The 15125-nt window shown below is 44.6% G+C and overlaps 1 long non-coding RNA gene across 1 annotated transcript; it reads left to right on the top strand.

Annotated features, from left to right (window-relative positions):
• Nucleotides 1-7964: 7964 nt before the first annotated feature.
• On the top strand, nt 7965-8706 carry LOC123190845 (uncharacterized). The gene is made up of 2 exons (XR_006496585.1): nt 7965-8199; nt 8297-8706. It is a non-coding gene; the product is annotated as an uncharacterized lncRNA (long non-coding RNA).
• Nucleotides 8707-15125: the final 6419 nt, after the last annotated feature.

Below are 15125 nucleotides of genomic sequence, written 5' to 3'. Positions count from 1 at the left end.
CGGCGGTCGGTGTGCGCGATCTGGCGCGTCCCTTCCTTCCTTGTTCGGTGTGCGGGCCAGCCAGGCCGGGCTGCGCTTCCTCTTGGTCGCCGGTTCTGTACAGGAGGTGCTGCTGGTGGCGGAGATCTAGTTCGGGCGAAATCCCTGGCCGGCCATGACCGGCCGCGCCAACGGCGACGCCTCAGGGCGCCGTTTCCCTCCTTGGAGGCGTCGGTATGGACTAATCTCCTCACTTCACCTTCCCCTAGGTTTCTCGGGTGAAAGCCCTAACTCTGTTGGGCGGCGGCGGTGCTCACGACGCCGTTCCCTTCTTGAAGGCGTCGCTTTGGGAACCTTGGGATTGGGTGGCGCTTATTGGTGGTGGGCGACAGCGGTGGTGCGGCCCTTTCCTAGCATGGATTTATGCCCGTTGCTTGGAGATGGAGTCGCGTAGGTGGAGGTCGTCGGTTGGCGTCGTGGTGGCGTCAATGGCGGAGGACCTGCCAAGGCTCGCGTAGGTGGAGGTCGTCGCTTGGCGTCGTGGAGGCGTCGATGACGAAGGACCTGCCAAGGTTGTCACCTCAATCTGCTCTGAAGATGGACCAGTGGAAGATGGCGGCGATGACACATGTGAGTGTGTCAGACCGGTTTGAGCCCCGGACCCGGCAGATGGCTCGGTCGCACTAGTAGAAAACAGGGCTTTCGTCCAGGCCAGTTTAGCCCATTAGTCCCGGTTCAATCCAGAACCGGGACCAATGGAGCTATTTGCCCCGGTTCGTGAGCCCAGGGGGCCGGCCGGGCCACGTGGGCCATTGGTCCCGGTTCGTCTGGACCTTTTGGTCCCGGTTGGTGGGACGAACCGGGACCAATGGTCCTGGCTCCTGGCCCACCACTATTGGTCCCGGTTGGTGGCATGAACCGGGACCAAAAGGGTTACCTTTAGTCCCGGTTCATGCCACCAACCGGGACCAATAGTGGTGCCTATATATAGCCCCTCGCGTAAGAGCAGAGCACACTGCTTTGTTTTTTCTGGCCGAGGGGGAGAGGGCTTGGTGGTGCTCTAGCTCACCTCCTATGCACACAAGGTGTTCGATGGAATGCCCGAGCCACACTACTTAAGGTTTCTCCTCACCAAGCTCGACCGCCAAGCTCCATTTTCCTCAATATTTATCTAGGTTTAGCGGTCCGTCACGCCCCGTCCCCGTCTTCACCGCCGTCGATCACCCGCGCCGATCTCATCGCCGGCACCACCGTGGTGAGCCTCTTGTTCTTATCTTCTTTCTGAAAGGAAAAATATTATTACTTGTTTGTTTAGATAGATACTTGTATTATTTTCTTACTTTTATTATTGCATCTTATATAGTGCGCCGATGGTTTTGGTATCCGCCCCCGTCGGCCCTCGTCCTGTCTATGATTCGGATGTGGTATATATTATCTTTTCATAACTATTGGTTCATTTATTGTTTATGAAAATTATGCCGACCAACGTGACATAGATTTTATTTATCTAGGAGGTTGTTGAACCGGAAATTCCAACCGACCCTATTGTCGAGAGGTTAAATTTAGTTGAAGAAGAAAACAATTTCTTGAAGGAAAAAATAAAAAAACTTAAGGAGGAGAAGATGATATTGGAGTTGCATGTTGCGGATGTCGTCGATGATCACAAGATCAAGATGGATGCAATGCGCTTGAAGATGAGAAAGATTAGAAAATATGCCATTCATACCGAGGCTTGGTATCATTATGCCGTTGGATCAGTTGTTACCTTGGTTGCGATTATGATCGCATTTGTTTTCGCATTGAAATGTTTTACATAGTTTCAATGTATGGTTTAATTAATTTAGATGCTCTGCAGAGCTTTATGTTGTTAGATGAGAACTATGTATCTACTTTGGTTTTTATGTGATGATGAACTTCTATTAATTTGGTCACTTAATTATCTATTCATGATGTTCTGTAATGATTTTTGACACACTTAATTATATATAATGCACGCAGATGAACCGGCAATGGATGTACGGTGACAGACACACCTCCGAGTACATTAAGGGCGTGCATTATTTTCTCGAAGTGGCTGAGGCAAACAAGCAGAATGGTTTTATGTGTTGTCCATGCCCTATATGTGGGAATACGAAGTCTTACTCTGACCGGAAAATCCTTCACACCCACCTGCTTTACAAGGGTTTCATGCCACACTATAATGTTTGGACGAGGCACGAAGAAATAGGGGTTATGATGGAAGACGGCGATGAAGAAGAGTACGATGACAACTATGTGCCCCCTGAATACGGTGATGCTACTGAACATCAAGATGCACCAGACGATGTGCACGATGGTGCTGCAACGGGCGAAGCTGCTGAAGATCAAGAGGAACTAGACGATGTGCCCGATGATGATGATCTCCGTCGGGTCATTGTCGATGCAAGGACACAATGCGAAAGTCAAAAGGAGAAGCTGAAGTTCGATCGCATGTTAGAGGATCACAAAAAGGGGTTGTACCCCAATTGCGAAGATGGCAACACAAAGCTCGGTACCGTACTCGAACTGCTGCAGTGGAAGGCAGAGAATGATGTGCCTGATAAAGGATTTGAGAAGCTACTAAAAATAATGAAGAAGAAGCTTCCAAAGGATAACGAATTGCCCGACAGTACATACGCAGCAAAGAAGATCGTATGCCCTCTAGGATTGGAGGTTGAGAAGATACATGCATGCCCTAATGACTGCATCCTCTACCGCGGTGCCTACAAGGATCTGAACGCATGCCCGGTATGTGGTGCATTGCGGTATAAGATCAGACGAGATGACCCTGGTGATGTTGACGGTGAGATAAATGGGAATACATTTTACACGATTGACCAAGATGAAAAGAGCACCAACCAAAACAGCGGTGTCCGCTTTGATGCAGCAACCGACAATGGAAATGACACATATTATGGTTACATAGCAGACATATGGGAACTTGACTACGGAGTAGATTTTAAGGTCCCTTTGTTTAAGTGCAAGTGGGTCAATCTGTCAGGAGGCGGGGTACAGGTAGACCCACAGTACGGAATGACCACAGTGGATCTGAAAAATCTTGGGTACACTGACGAACCGTTCGTCCTAGCCAATGATGTGGCACAGGTTATCTATGTGAAGGACATGTCTACCAGACCGAGGAAAAGAAAAGATAAGGAAGCGAATACATCATACAATGAGCCAAAGCGCCACATAGTTCTTTCAGGAAAAAGGGACATCCTAGGAGTGGAGGGCAAGACAGACATGTCTGAAGAGTATGAAAAGTTTCATGAAATTCCCCCCTTCAAAGTCAAGGCTGACCCAAGCATCCTGATAAACGATGAAGATTATCCATGATTACGGCGCAATAAGCAAACGACACAAGCGAAGAAAAAGTGAAGACTTTCTCCCGCAACTATTATGATGATAACATGCCAACTTTGTAACAGACGAGTATGATACCATTGTCCGTTTTGTACATGCACATGCTATGCCAACTTTTTCAGAGTTCATTTGAAAACTATGAATTTTAAAACCTCGCTAACCGAAGGGCGCTGACACCGGTTTATAAATAAAGCAACAAAGAAAACAAAAAAAGAGTTTTCAAATTTGAAAACTAATGGCACTAACAGAAAGTTTATAATTTTTCTAAAACTAAAAGCAAAAAGAATTAAAAAATAAAGCAAAAAACAACAAAAAATAAATAATGCAGAAAACAGAACAAAAAACTGGAAAAAAATAAAAATAGCAACAATAAGTATTTTGTTGTAAGTAGAAACAAAATAAAATAAATAAAGCAACAAAGGAAACAAAAAAAGAGTTTTCAGATTTGAAAACTAATGGCACTAACAGAAAGTTTATAATTTTTCTAAAACTAAAAGCAAAAAGAATTAAAAAATAAAGCAAAAAACAACAAAAACTAAATAATGCAGAAAATAGAACAAAAAACTGGAAAAAAAATAAAAATAGCAACAATAAGTATTTTGTTGTAAGTAGAAACAAAATAAAATAAATAAAGCAACAAAGAAAACAAAAAAAGAGTTTTCAGATTTGAAAACTAATAGCACTAACAGAAAGTTTATAATTTTTCTAAAACTAAAAGCAAAAAGAATTAAAAAAATAAAGCAAAAGACCAAAAGAAAAATAAACCAAAACCAAAATAAACTAAATAAAGCAACAAATAAAACAAAAAAACAAAAAAATGCCACCTATTGGGCCCCCACGGCCTGAATACGACTAGAAACCCTATGGGCCAGGATTCAGGCCCGTGGAAGGCCCAGTAGGCCCACAGGCACAGATGGCAGAGTTAGGCCCGAAAGCCTGCTTTAGAGAGGAGCTCGAGAGGGGAGCCGCACCGCACCTTATAAACTGGTGCGGCTCCCTCTCAACTAGCGAGGTGGGACTAAACATTTGGCGCGGGGCAGCACAAGGCCTTTGGTCCCGGTTGGTGGCACCAACCGGGACTAAAGGGTGCCCCCTTTAGTCCCGGTTGGTGCCACCCGGGACTAAAGGGTGCCCCCTTTAGTCCCGGTTGGTGCCACCAACCGGGACCAAAGGTCGCCGCTTCCCGCCCTTTGGGCTGCTGAAAATTGGCCTTTGGTCCCGGTTGGTGGCACCAACCGGGACTAAAGGGGGGCATTAGTCCCGGTTGGTGCCACCAACCGGGACTAATACTCAGTGTATATAAACAACACTTGTAAAAATTTTCAGTTTCATCGCGCATTTGCCCCCCGACGACGCCGCCAGGCTGCCCCGCCGCCGTCGCCGTCACCCGTGCCCCCGAGCCCACGACGTCGTCGGCCGCGCCCTCGAGCCCAGACGTCGCCACCCCGCGCTGCCCCGACGCCGTCGCCACCCCGCGCCGCCCCGACGCCGTCGCCACCTGGCGCCACCCCGACGCCGTCGCCGCGGGCCACCCCGACCGCGCCGTCCCGACGCCGTCGCCGCCCCGCCTCTGCCTCGCCGTCGCCTCTGCCTCGCCGTCGCCTCTGCCTCGCCCCGCGCCGCTTTGGTCAGGGCCGGCACCGCCCCCCTCTTCCCCCTTTTTTTGCAAATATAGTTTTTTTCCTGATTATGTGTGTATATGTATGAGTATATATGTATATGTGTATATCTGTTTATATGTCTTTTTTTAGATTTTTTTGTTTTTTGCATTTTTATAAAAATGTATATATGTTCTCTGTGTATATATATGTTTTCTGTTCATAGATTTTTATTTGAACATTATTTTAAAAAAAACAAGCAATACAAGAAGAAGAAAAAGAATGAGAGGAAAAAGGAAAAAAGAAGAGGAAGAAAGGAGAAGAAGAGGGGATAGGAAGAAGAGGAGAAATAAATAAGAAGAAGAAAAAACAAGAAAAAGAAGAGGAGAAGAAGAAAAGAATAAAGGAGAAGAAGAACTTTTCTTCTTCTCCTCTATTTTCTCCTCTATTCTTTTCTTCTTCTCCTCTATTCTTTTCTTCTTCTCCTCTTTTTTTCTTCTTTTTTTCTTCTTCTTCTTCCTTCTTCCTTCTTCCTCTTTTCTTCCTTTTCCTTATTTTCCTTTCTCGAGGGATAAGAAGAAAAGAAGAGGAGAAGAAGAAAGAAAGGAATAGAGGAGAAAGAAGAAACTTTGACACGAGGGGGGGTACCGATACCCCCTCCCCGATAACATTATTTTCCCATGTATATGTATGTTGCGTCGTTGTCGATATAACGAGGGTGTCGAGGATCGCCGAGGGGTCGAGGGTCGGGAACTAGGGTAGAGGGTCGAGGGTCGTTAAGGGGTCAAGGGTCGAAGGTTTCAGGGTCGAGGGTTCCTACAGTGTCAAAGTATTGAAGAAATCCAATAGCTTGTGGGCGTCGATGCCCACGTCGATGCCCACGTCACTTGTGGGACATAGATGTACTGTTCAACGCCGACCCCCTCCCGATAGCTTCAACACGTGGGGAGGGGGGGTCGATATTACCCCCTCCTAGCTTGAAGCGTTCTCGAGGCCACCCCCTAACCCTTGAAGCGTTGTCGAGGCCACCCCAAACCCTAGAGAAGCAGCGTCGAGGCCACTAATATGATTCCTTATTGTGATTAGCTAGCTAGTTCTACGTTTGCCACTAATATATCCATATCTGTCATGTTTGAATAATAAACGCCATGTTGTAAATATTTATAGAAACTATGGACACCCCCCGAGACGAAGCACAAGAAGCGTTGTTGAGGGACATAATCGCAGAAGGAAGTGATGCCCTCTCGATGTTTCTCGTCTTTGTTCTTTTTTCTAGCCCTCTGGATGAAGTGCGTAAATAACAATATTCACAATTTTATTTTATTACCATCATTTGTGTTGAGTTTCATTCATTCATTCATATATATATATATATATATATATATATATGTGTGTGTGTGTGTGTGTGTGTGTGTGTGTATGTATTGACCCCCTTCTTAAAATTAGATGTTTCGGATGCGGGATGAACTCCTAGCACCAGATCGCATGCGAGCAATTCAAGAGGAATTGGCGGCATTCTTTCTTGACCACGTGATCGCTGAAGACGGAGAATACTATGTGGACCACGCGTCCGTATTTTAGGAGATTATATATTTGTAAAAGATAATTATTGTATATATGTAGCCGGTAGTGTCGGATAGATATACGAGAACTTGTTTGTTCGACCAATCTCTCGGAGAAGGAGAGGTGGTCGATATCACTTCTCTCTGTATGCATATATGTTCATGACGATCTTCTGTTTGCTTACTAGCTAGCTAGCGTGTCTAGCTAGTCCTCTCTATACGTATGTATGTATGGTACGTAGCGTCGACCAAGCACGGACAAAAGAGAGGACACTTCTCTCTATTAATTAGCTAGCTATAGCACAATATATGAAACACCTAAATTAACCCCCCAAAACCCCCCACCCCCCCCCTTTCAAAAAAAACAAAAACCACAGCCACATAAACGCTGACGCGTGGATGCCTATTGGTCCCGGTTGGTGCCACCAACCGGGACCAAAGGCCCTCCTGCCTGGGCTCAGGGGACAGGCCACGTGGAGGCCCTTCTGTCCCGGTTCTGGATTGAACCGGGACTAAAGGGGTCAGGGCATTAGTACCGACCCTTTAGTCCCGGTTCATGAACTGGGACTAAAGGCCCTCACCAACCGGGACAATAGACCATTTTTCTACTAGTGCTCGGGGCCTCCAGCTTTAGATGTTAGGCTTAAGTGAGAGGTATGAGTATGTGGTCTAGCTTGCACCTCTTCATCATTTGGATAGGAGTAATGGCAAATGATGTGAAGATGGCGGATTCATGCCTATTGTTGTTATACTTTGTAAGGTTCTCAAGAATAATCAATAAAATGATCGTATGCATCTTTCAGATGCAGAAGCCAGGGGTCATCATCCTTTTCGGAAAAAAAACAGTAGCTGGTGGCGTCTCATTGGAGCAAGTTGCAATAAAAAGAGGGCGGTCCATCCACTTGGGAATGCGATCGACCAGAAGAAGACCGTGTAGTCGTAGTGGAGTGCTGAACGATGCATGATTCACATGCATGCCGATCGAGAAATTCTGATTCCCAAGCTGACGATGCAATTCGCTACACTGACATCTGTGCTTATTACACTATCAAACCATCAAGCAAGTTGATGGTGCATTTTGGTTGCTCGATAGCCTCCTTGATTATAGTACGCCTTGCCGCGGTCTCGCTGTTAATAGTGGACAATCAACAGCTCTCTGGAGCTGTCTCTTTGTAACAAGTTGCAATAAAAAGAAGACCGTGTAGAAGTGGAGTGCTGAACTATGCATGATTCACATGCATGCCGATCGAGAAATTCCGATTCCCTCGATCCCATAATGCGGCTAGTGGAGTACGTGCTGAACTGTCGCGCTCTGAGTACGAGTCACTACGTCCTAGTGCTCGCACGCGCGTGGGCCTTGTGTGAAGAACGCCGGTGCGCGTGGTCGGTTGGTGGCACCGCGCCGTGTATAAATATCGTTCCCCGGCTATGGCGATAGGGCTCACTCACCAGTGTCACCACTCACAGCTGAGCTGAAAGCAAAAGCAGGCCAAGCAGAGCAAAGCAGTAAGCAGCCAGCACTGTTCGAGTAGCTAAGCTAGTGGTGGTAGCACAGCGGCTTGAATTGCCCAGCACCAGCTCCGATCCCATGGCCAGCTTCGCCTCCCAGCTCCTGGACGTGTTCTACGACCTCGTCGAGCGCGTCACCGGCTACAGCGCCCGCGCCCAAGACGACAAAGGTACGTAAACACACACGCGCGACACTCCTATGACAACGGCATTGCTGAAGTATTGTACAGTTGCTAATGATTCGCTATGTGTGTGTGTGTCTTCTAGCGCATGCAGATCTACAGAAGCACAGCATGTTGGCAACTAGGGAGGCTTTCCGGACAGAGGAAGTTGTCGAGATCAGGTCCAGAAATCACCCGGAAGTACCAGGAGGGTCAGGCGCCCAGGTCAATTAACATGCATGGTATGTAGGGCTAGCTAGGCTCTACGTACGTCAGAGACATACATAACGGCCGTGTGGCTTCTCATAGACTCGAGATCAGTGTGCTCAAGATAGTGTACTTGCTGGTGTGCTTCGAAACTTCAGATAATAAGCTCGTGTATGTCCCAGTAATGTTTCAGTTTGTTGATTCCTTATTACCGTGTCTTGCTATCTTAACTTCCTGATCGAGTTTTATGGGTGCTGTTCTGTTGTGTGCTTGTAACTTGTAAGGCCAATAAAGCAGTAACTTGATCGACAGGCTTGTTAATTTTCTAATGATCAAATATTTGTTTTGTAGAAGCTACTGTCTTAAGATATTTTTTCCGTTTACCAACACGGTGAAGCCAGTATGAAAAACATGGATATGCTCTAGAAGACCAAATAAAAAGCAAAGACGATTGGCTCAAAATATATTTTTTCCGACCATCGCACGTTTTGATAATATTAGAAAATTAATACAATTGTAAACTTTACTTTTCAATTCTCGTTGATAAGCCATCATAAAATGTTGATTAGACCTGCCTTTATTATTCTGTTTTGTCATTTGGCAAGGTTGTAAATTTCATCCTGTGCCATTGGTTTTGATTATTACGTGTGGATAAGATTGGTTGGCCTTCACCCGATTCTAACCTTTATAAGAGGAATTACCTCCATATCAGAAATACATGTCGTTTTGGATATAGACACAGTCTTCAAAATTTACCTTTGACAACTGATTTTTACGGATACCATTTTTTTCTTGAGAAACCGGGAGGAGGACTATCTTTTCAAGTAGAAAGAAAAGATGGTGACAAACTGTACATAGGAGTGACCATTTTTTAAGGGAACATGGCAGAGAACCCCTAAAAAGCACAACTATAGCATATCTAGTATGTAGTTGTAGAAAATAATCTACATATAATTTACAAGTTCTCAACCTAAATATTTTGAATTTTGACTTAAAGGCATGCCCAAACATAAGAGGGTTTACGTATTTTTGCAGGCATTGTAAGAGCATCTACAATGAGGGCGCTTAGCCCAGGCGCTAGGCACAAAACCCCGGCCGTTACGCCCAAAATCCCAGCCGTTTTTTCCTATTCCTGGTCAAACCCAGGATTCATGCTAGCATAATGCAACCTATTACGTCGGGCGCTAGCCCTTTTTTCTTCTGCGGTAAGACACGGACTCTGCTGTATAAGCGCCTCCATCCTGTCATTAGCATTGAAGGACACAATGCTAACAGCGGCTGCTACAAGATTATCCCTTTTTTTATTTCCTTAAGCGTCTGTGCAAGCACCCTGGCATTGGACATGCCCTAAGAGAGGGATAACTATATGTTCCAGAAACTTCTCCTTTAGTTTAGTTGGAGCTACTTTATTAACATATGAACAAATTTTATTGCAACTCAGAAAATCCAACATCTTACACATAATGACATGATGTCCAATCTATTATATACTACTAGCAAACATGCTCGTGTGTTGCAATGGAAGAAAAACCTCCAATGAACTTTCTTTTCCTCATTCATCAATTAAGAAACCGAAGATAACGTTAAGATTGTTGATGCTAGAGGTGATGGCAATAGATCACTTTTTATCTGATTATCTGACTCCAAAACACTCGATTTAGAATATTCAGAAAGCCAAGATAATGTTGAGATGATTGGTGATGGAAATGATGGCAATTGATACTCATTTTTTATCCGGTTCCAAAACACTATTCAGAAAATGTTGCTGATTTTAAATATTGGCTGTCAAAATGCTCAGCAATGGTCGATTCAATATTGAGATTCCTTTTCTACAATAACAATATCCAAATAAAAGTTAAACCTCCCATATTCAGATTGATGTGCGCAAACACCGTGCACCCACTCAAGTATAAAGATTTATGCAGAAGAAATAATATGTTAGAAATTCTTCTAAGACACATGATGAACTCTAAATGTACTCATTTTCTTTTATTCATCATGATTATTTCCACATGAAGGACAAAAGAACTTACTAAAAAATATAGTTTCATTTTTCTTAAAGTTGAATAATCATTTCTTCCATTTAATACCACTCACCAGCAAGTGCTGAGTTAACTGAAAATGTGGTGAGTTTATTCTCTTCCACGAAGTATCTCTAGAAGTCGAGAATAAGACAAGGAGAGTAGGAGAAATATTGTGTTTCCACATTAGTTAAAAAAAGGAGATGTGTGTTAATATTAACAATCTTTTCTTTCGCGTGAGGACCAAGAATCTTGTGAAATTGTATGTCACAAAATTATTGGAGATTTGATTTATGCCCACAGGAGATCGCCTTCGGCTCTCTGACAACTTCGGGCATTCTGGAACAATCTCAATTTGGACAAGTTATGAGTGAGGGAGAATTTTAAGATCTTAGATAAATTGTCGTATAAGGGGATTGTATCAACCATTTCTTATTTCTTCCATAGCAGTCAAGGAATGCACGATCTGTTGTGATTGAAAGAAAGAGAACTGTGGAAGCGTATGTTGTTCGGCAGGGACGCGTACATGTTATATAGAGATACCAGATTACAAGATGAGGCGCGCAGGTTGTTACTAGACTTGGCCTCTACTCCAAGCTATACAAAGATAAAACTATCCTAGCTAACAACCTGCTGCCCAAGATTACATGTATGTATACACAATACGTGACAACATTTCACAAAATACTAGCATATACAATTTCTACAAGCCTATCATTTAAAATCCTCCCTCAATCTTAACTCATCAAGGTTTAGATTGTTCTTGAAGGCTTGAAACTGTCGAACTTGTAGAGGCTTAGTGAAACCATCAGCAACTTGATCTCCTATTGGAATGAACTGTATTTCTAATAGCTTTTGTGCTACTCCTTCACGAACAAAGTGATAATCAATTTATATATGCTTTGTTCTGGCATGAAATACAGGATTTGCAGAGAGATATGTTGCACCCAAGTTGTCACACCACGGTTGTGACACATGTGATCTTCCAATCCCTAGTTCATTAAGTAGAGTTTCAATCCACATTACCTCAGCAGTTGCATTTGCCAGAGACTTATATTCTGCTTCAGTACTAGAACGTGAAACTGTTGCTTGTTTACTAGCATTCCAAGATATAAGATTAGACCCAAGAAAAATAGCAAAACCTCCAGTGGATCTCCTATCATCTGGACACCCAGCCCAATCTGCATCAGAGAATGCACTTATTCCAGTTGATGGAGACCTACATAGCTTAAGTCCTATTCCAGTACTTCCTTGAATATACCTTAGTATCCTTTTTACAGGTGTCCAATGTAAGGAGGTAGGAGCATGCAAAAATTGGCAGACCTTATTTACTGCAAATGATATATCAGGTCTAGTCAAAGTTAAGTACTGAAGTGCACCAACTATGCTTCTGTACTTAGTTCCCTCTTCGGCACTCAATACCTTTCCTTCATGCAATTATAGCTTATCAGTGGTAGACATAGGTGTATTGGAAGGCTTACAATCCCTCATGCCTACCCGTTTAATTATGTCTCTGGCATACCTTTCTTGAGTTAACATAATGCCATCATGCATTTTTTTTAACTTTAGTGCTTAGGAAATAATGTAACTCTCCCAAGTCTTTGAGTGCAAACTCACTTCTCAAATTCTTTAGCAGAGCTGAGGTAGCATCTTGTGATGAACTAGCAACGATTATATCATCAACATAAATTAACATAAAGATGATCACCTTCCCTTTCTTGAAGAAGAATAAAGAAGTATCTCCCTTTGAAGCTCGAAAGCCCAGTTGCTGCAGTTTCATACTCAATCTTGAATACCAGGCTCTGGGGGCCTGTTTTAGACCATACAAGGCCTTGTCCAACTTACATACATGATGTGGTTTCAAGCCATCCTCAAATCCAGGTGGTTGCCTCATATAAACCTCTTCCTCGAGAACGCCATGTAAAAACGCATTCTGTACATCCAATTGACGAAGACTCCAACCCCTGGAAAGAGCAATAAACAGAACAAGTCTAATAGTAGTAGCTTTAACAACTGGACTAAATGTGTCCTCATAATCAATACCATAACGCTGCTTAAAGCCTTTAGCCACTAGTCTAGCCTTATATCTGTCTATTGTGCCATCAGACCTTTTTTTAATCTTGTATACCCACTTACAATCTATTACATTCCTCCCTTGCTTAGGAGAGACCAAGTGCCAAGTCTGATTGTTCATGAGAGCTTCATATTCTATATTCATAGCCTTTTTCCAATTATCATTACTTGGTGCCTCTAATAGACTTTGAGGTTCACCGGTGGAAGCAAAATTTGCAAACTTGAAATTTTTCTCATACCTGACTGTCCCATCTTTAAACTTTGATGGCTTCAAAATAACTTTTTGTGCACGTGTAGATCCGAGCCGCAGAAGATCCGAGCCCATCACCTCGTATCCGATCATGTACCCGAGCCACAGATGATCATGTACTGAGTTATCAGCCGCAAAAGATCCAAGCCCATCACCTAGTACCCAATCCGATCGAGCAGAGGTGGGCGAATCTCCCTCGGCCGCCGTGCTCCTGACCGAGCTAGTATCCCACGCGGGTGCACTGCCTGGGCTCAGGTTCTGTGAGCATGGGCCAGGCGACGCATCCCCCGCCCCATGTGACGACGAAGGCGTGCCGGGTCCGCTCGTGCGGGAGCCTGATGCGTGGCGCGCGCCAGACGAAGGCGAGGGGGATCAGGTCCGCCCGACCAATCACCACCGGTCCCGCCCGACCGGAGATCAGGGGACGCCAGGGGACCTGCCTGGGGATCCACAGGCGCGTCAGTTGGCCCCCTGACGCCAAATCTCGCGGGATCAGCGCCCGCGGGCAGATATGCTTCATGTTCCGCACCAGGCATTTCCTGTTGCTCCTGTTACTGCATAAAATCATGACGATTTGAAGTGCTGTTTTTTTCACTGCTGTCTCCGTTAGGGTTAGGATTATTAAACAAATGATCATCAATAATTTGTTCACCCCCTTGATCAGTAGGACTTAATAGATCTGGTGAAAGCAAAAGGATCTCAGCACGAAGACGAGCACCGGCATTAGGATGGAGTGTAGAGAAAGGAAACACGTTTTCATGAAACACAACATCCCTTGAAATATAAACACGCCCGGTGGAAATATCAAGGCACTTGAAGCCTTTGTGAAGGTTGCTGTATCCAAGAAAAGCACACTGCTTGGAGCGAAATTGAAGCTTGTGATTGTTGTAAGGTTGGAGGTTGGGCGAGCAGGCACACCCAAAGATTCTTAAGATAGAGTAGTTGGGTTTTTCATGGAAAAGACGCTCAAGAGGTGTTTCAAAGTTGATTACTTTGCTAGGAATCCGATTTATCAAGTAGGTTGCGGCAATGAAAGCTTCATCCCAAAACTTCAGGGGCATAGAAGCCAAAACTTCAGTGGCATAGAAGCTTGAGCAAGAAGAGACAAACCTACTTCAACGATATGACGATGTTTCCTCTCAGCTGAACCATTCTATTGGTGCACATGAGGACAGGAGACATGGTGAGATATACCTATTTTGGTAAAGAAGGAGTTGAGTTTAACATACTCCCCTCCCCAATCTGTTTGGAGAGCAAGAATTTTGCTATCAAATTGTCGCTCTACAAGCTTCTGAAAATCATATAACTTTTGAAACACCTCGGACTTGTGTTTGATAAGATAGATCCATGTAAATTTACTGAAATCATCTATGAAACTCACATAATATTGCTTTCTTCCCACTGTTTCCACAGCAGGACCCCAAACATCAGAGAACACAAGCTCTAAAGGAAACTTTGATTCACTTATTGAATTTGGATAAGGAAGTTGGTGATTTTGCCTTTTTGGCAGGCGTCACATACAGACTCTTTATTGAAATAACTGGCACGCAGCAGATTATTTTGACTAATGACTTTGCTAACAATAACAGAAGAAGGATGCCCTAGACGTCGGTGCCACCTATCCAGAGATAGCTTAGTAGCACTTAGTGCTTGCTTCTTGACGTCGGTGCTCGTGTGCCTAATCGGGTAGAGACCTCTCCTACCCTTGCCTTGAAGTAGTACCTTCCTCATTCCCTGATCCTTAACGTAGAAAGAATAAGGATGAATTTCAACAAAGGAATTATTGTCAATGGCAAGACGACTAGCAGAGATAAGACTTTTACTGGCTTCGGGTACATGAAGAATATTGTTTAAGTAGAGATCACGATCTAGGGTATGAATTACTGAATGACCAATATATTTAATATCCATACCTGATCCACTTGCAGTATGTATCTGTTCATTGCCGTTGTAGCGATCACGCACGATTAGCTTCTTCAGGTCGCCCGTGATATGATCAGTAGCACCACTGTCAAGGTACCAGTTGGTGTCTACGCCATACTGCGGGGCTGCAAGATCGGCCGATTTCTCCTCCATACCTTGGTAGGACTCGTCATACCTTTTCCAGCACTTCCATGCCGGATGGCCCATCTTCCCGCAGATCCGACATTGCACCCGAGGAGTAGAGGCATGGTTGTTGTAGTTGCCTCCACTGCCGCCTCCATTGTTGCCGCTGTGACCACCGCTGCCACGGCCTCCTGGCTTGGAATAGCCACGACCGCCACGGTCACCGCCATTGCCAGCTTGTCTGCGGTCGCGGTCACCACCTCCGCCGCCTTGCTTGCGGCCTCGGGTGCCACTGTTGGCGGAGGACTGCGACCCACCACCATGAAGATTCAGCCTCA

Source organism: Triticum aestivum, chromosome 2A, assembly GCF_018294505.1.
Source record: "Triticum aestivum cultivar Chinese Spring chromosome 2A, IWGSC CS RefSeq v2.1, whole genome shotgun sequence".
In the NCBI taxonomy this organism is placed as follows: Eukaryota; Viridiplantae; Streptophyta; class Magnoliopsida; order Poales; family Poaceae; genus Triticum; species Triticum aestivum.
The sequence above is the reverse complement of the archived record's forward strand: the minus strand, read 5'-3'. Positions and strand labels throughout refer to the sequence as shown.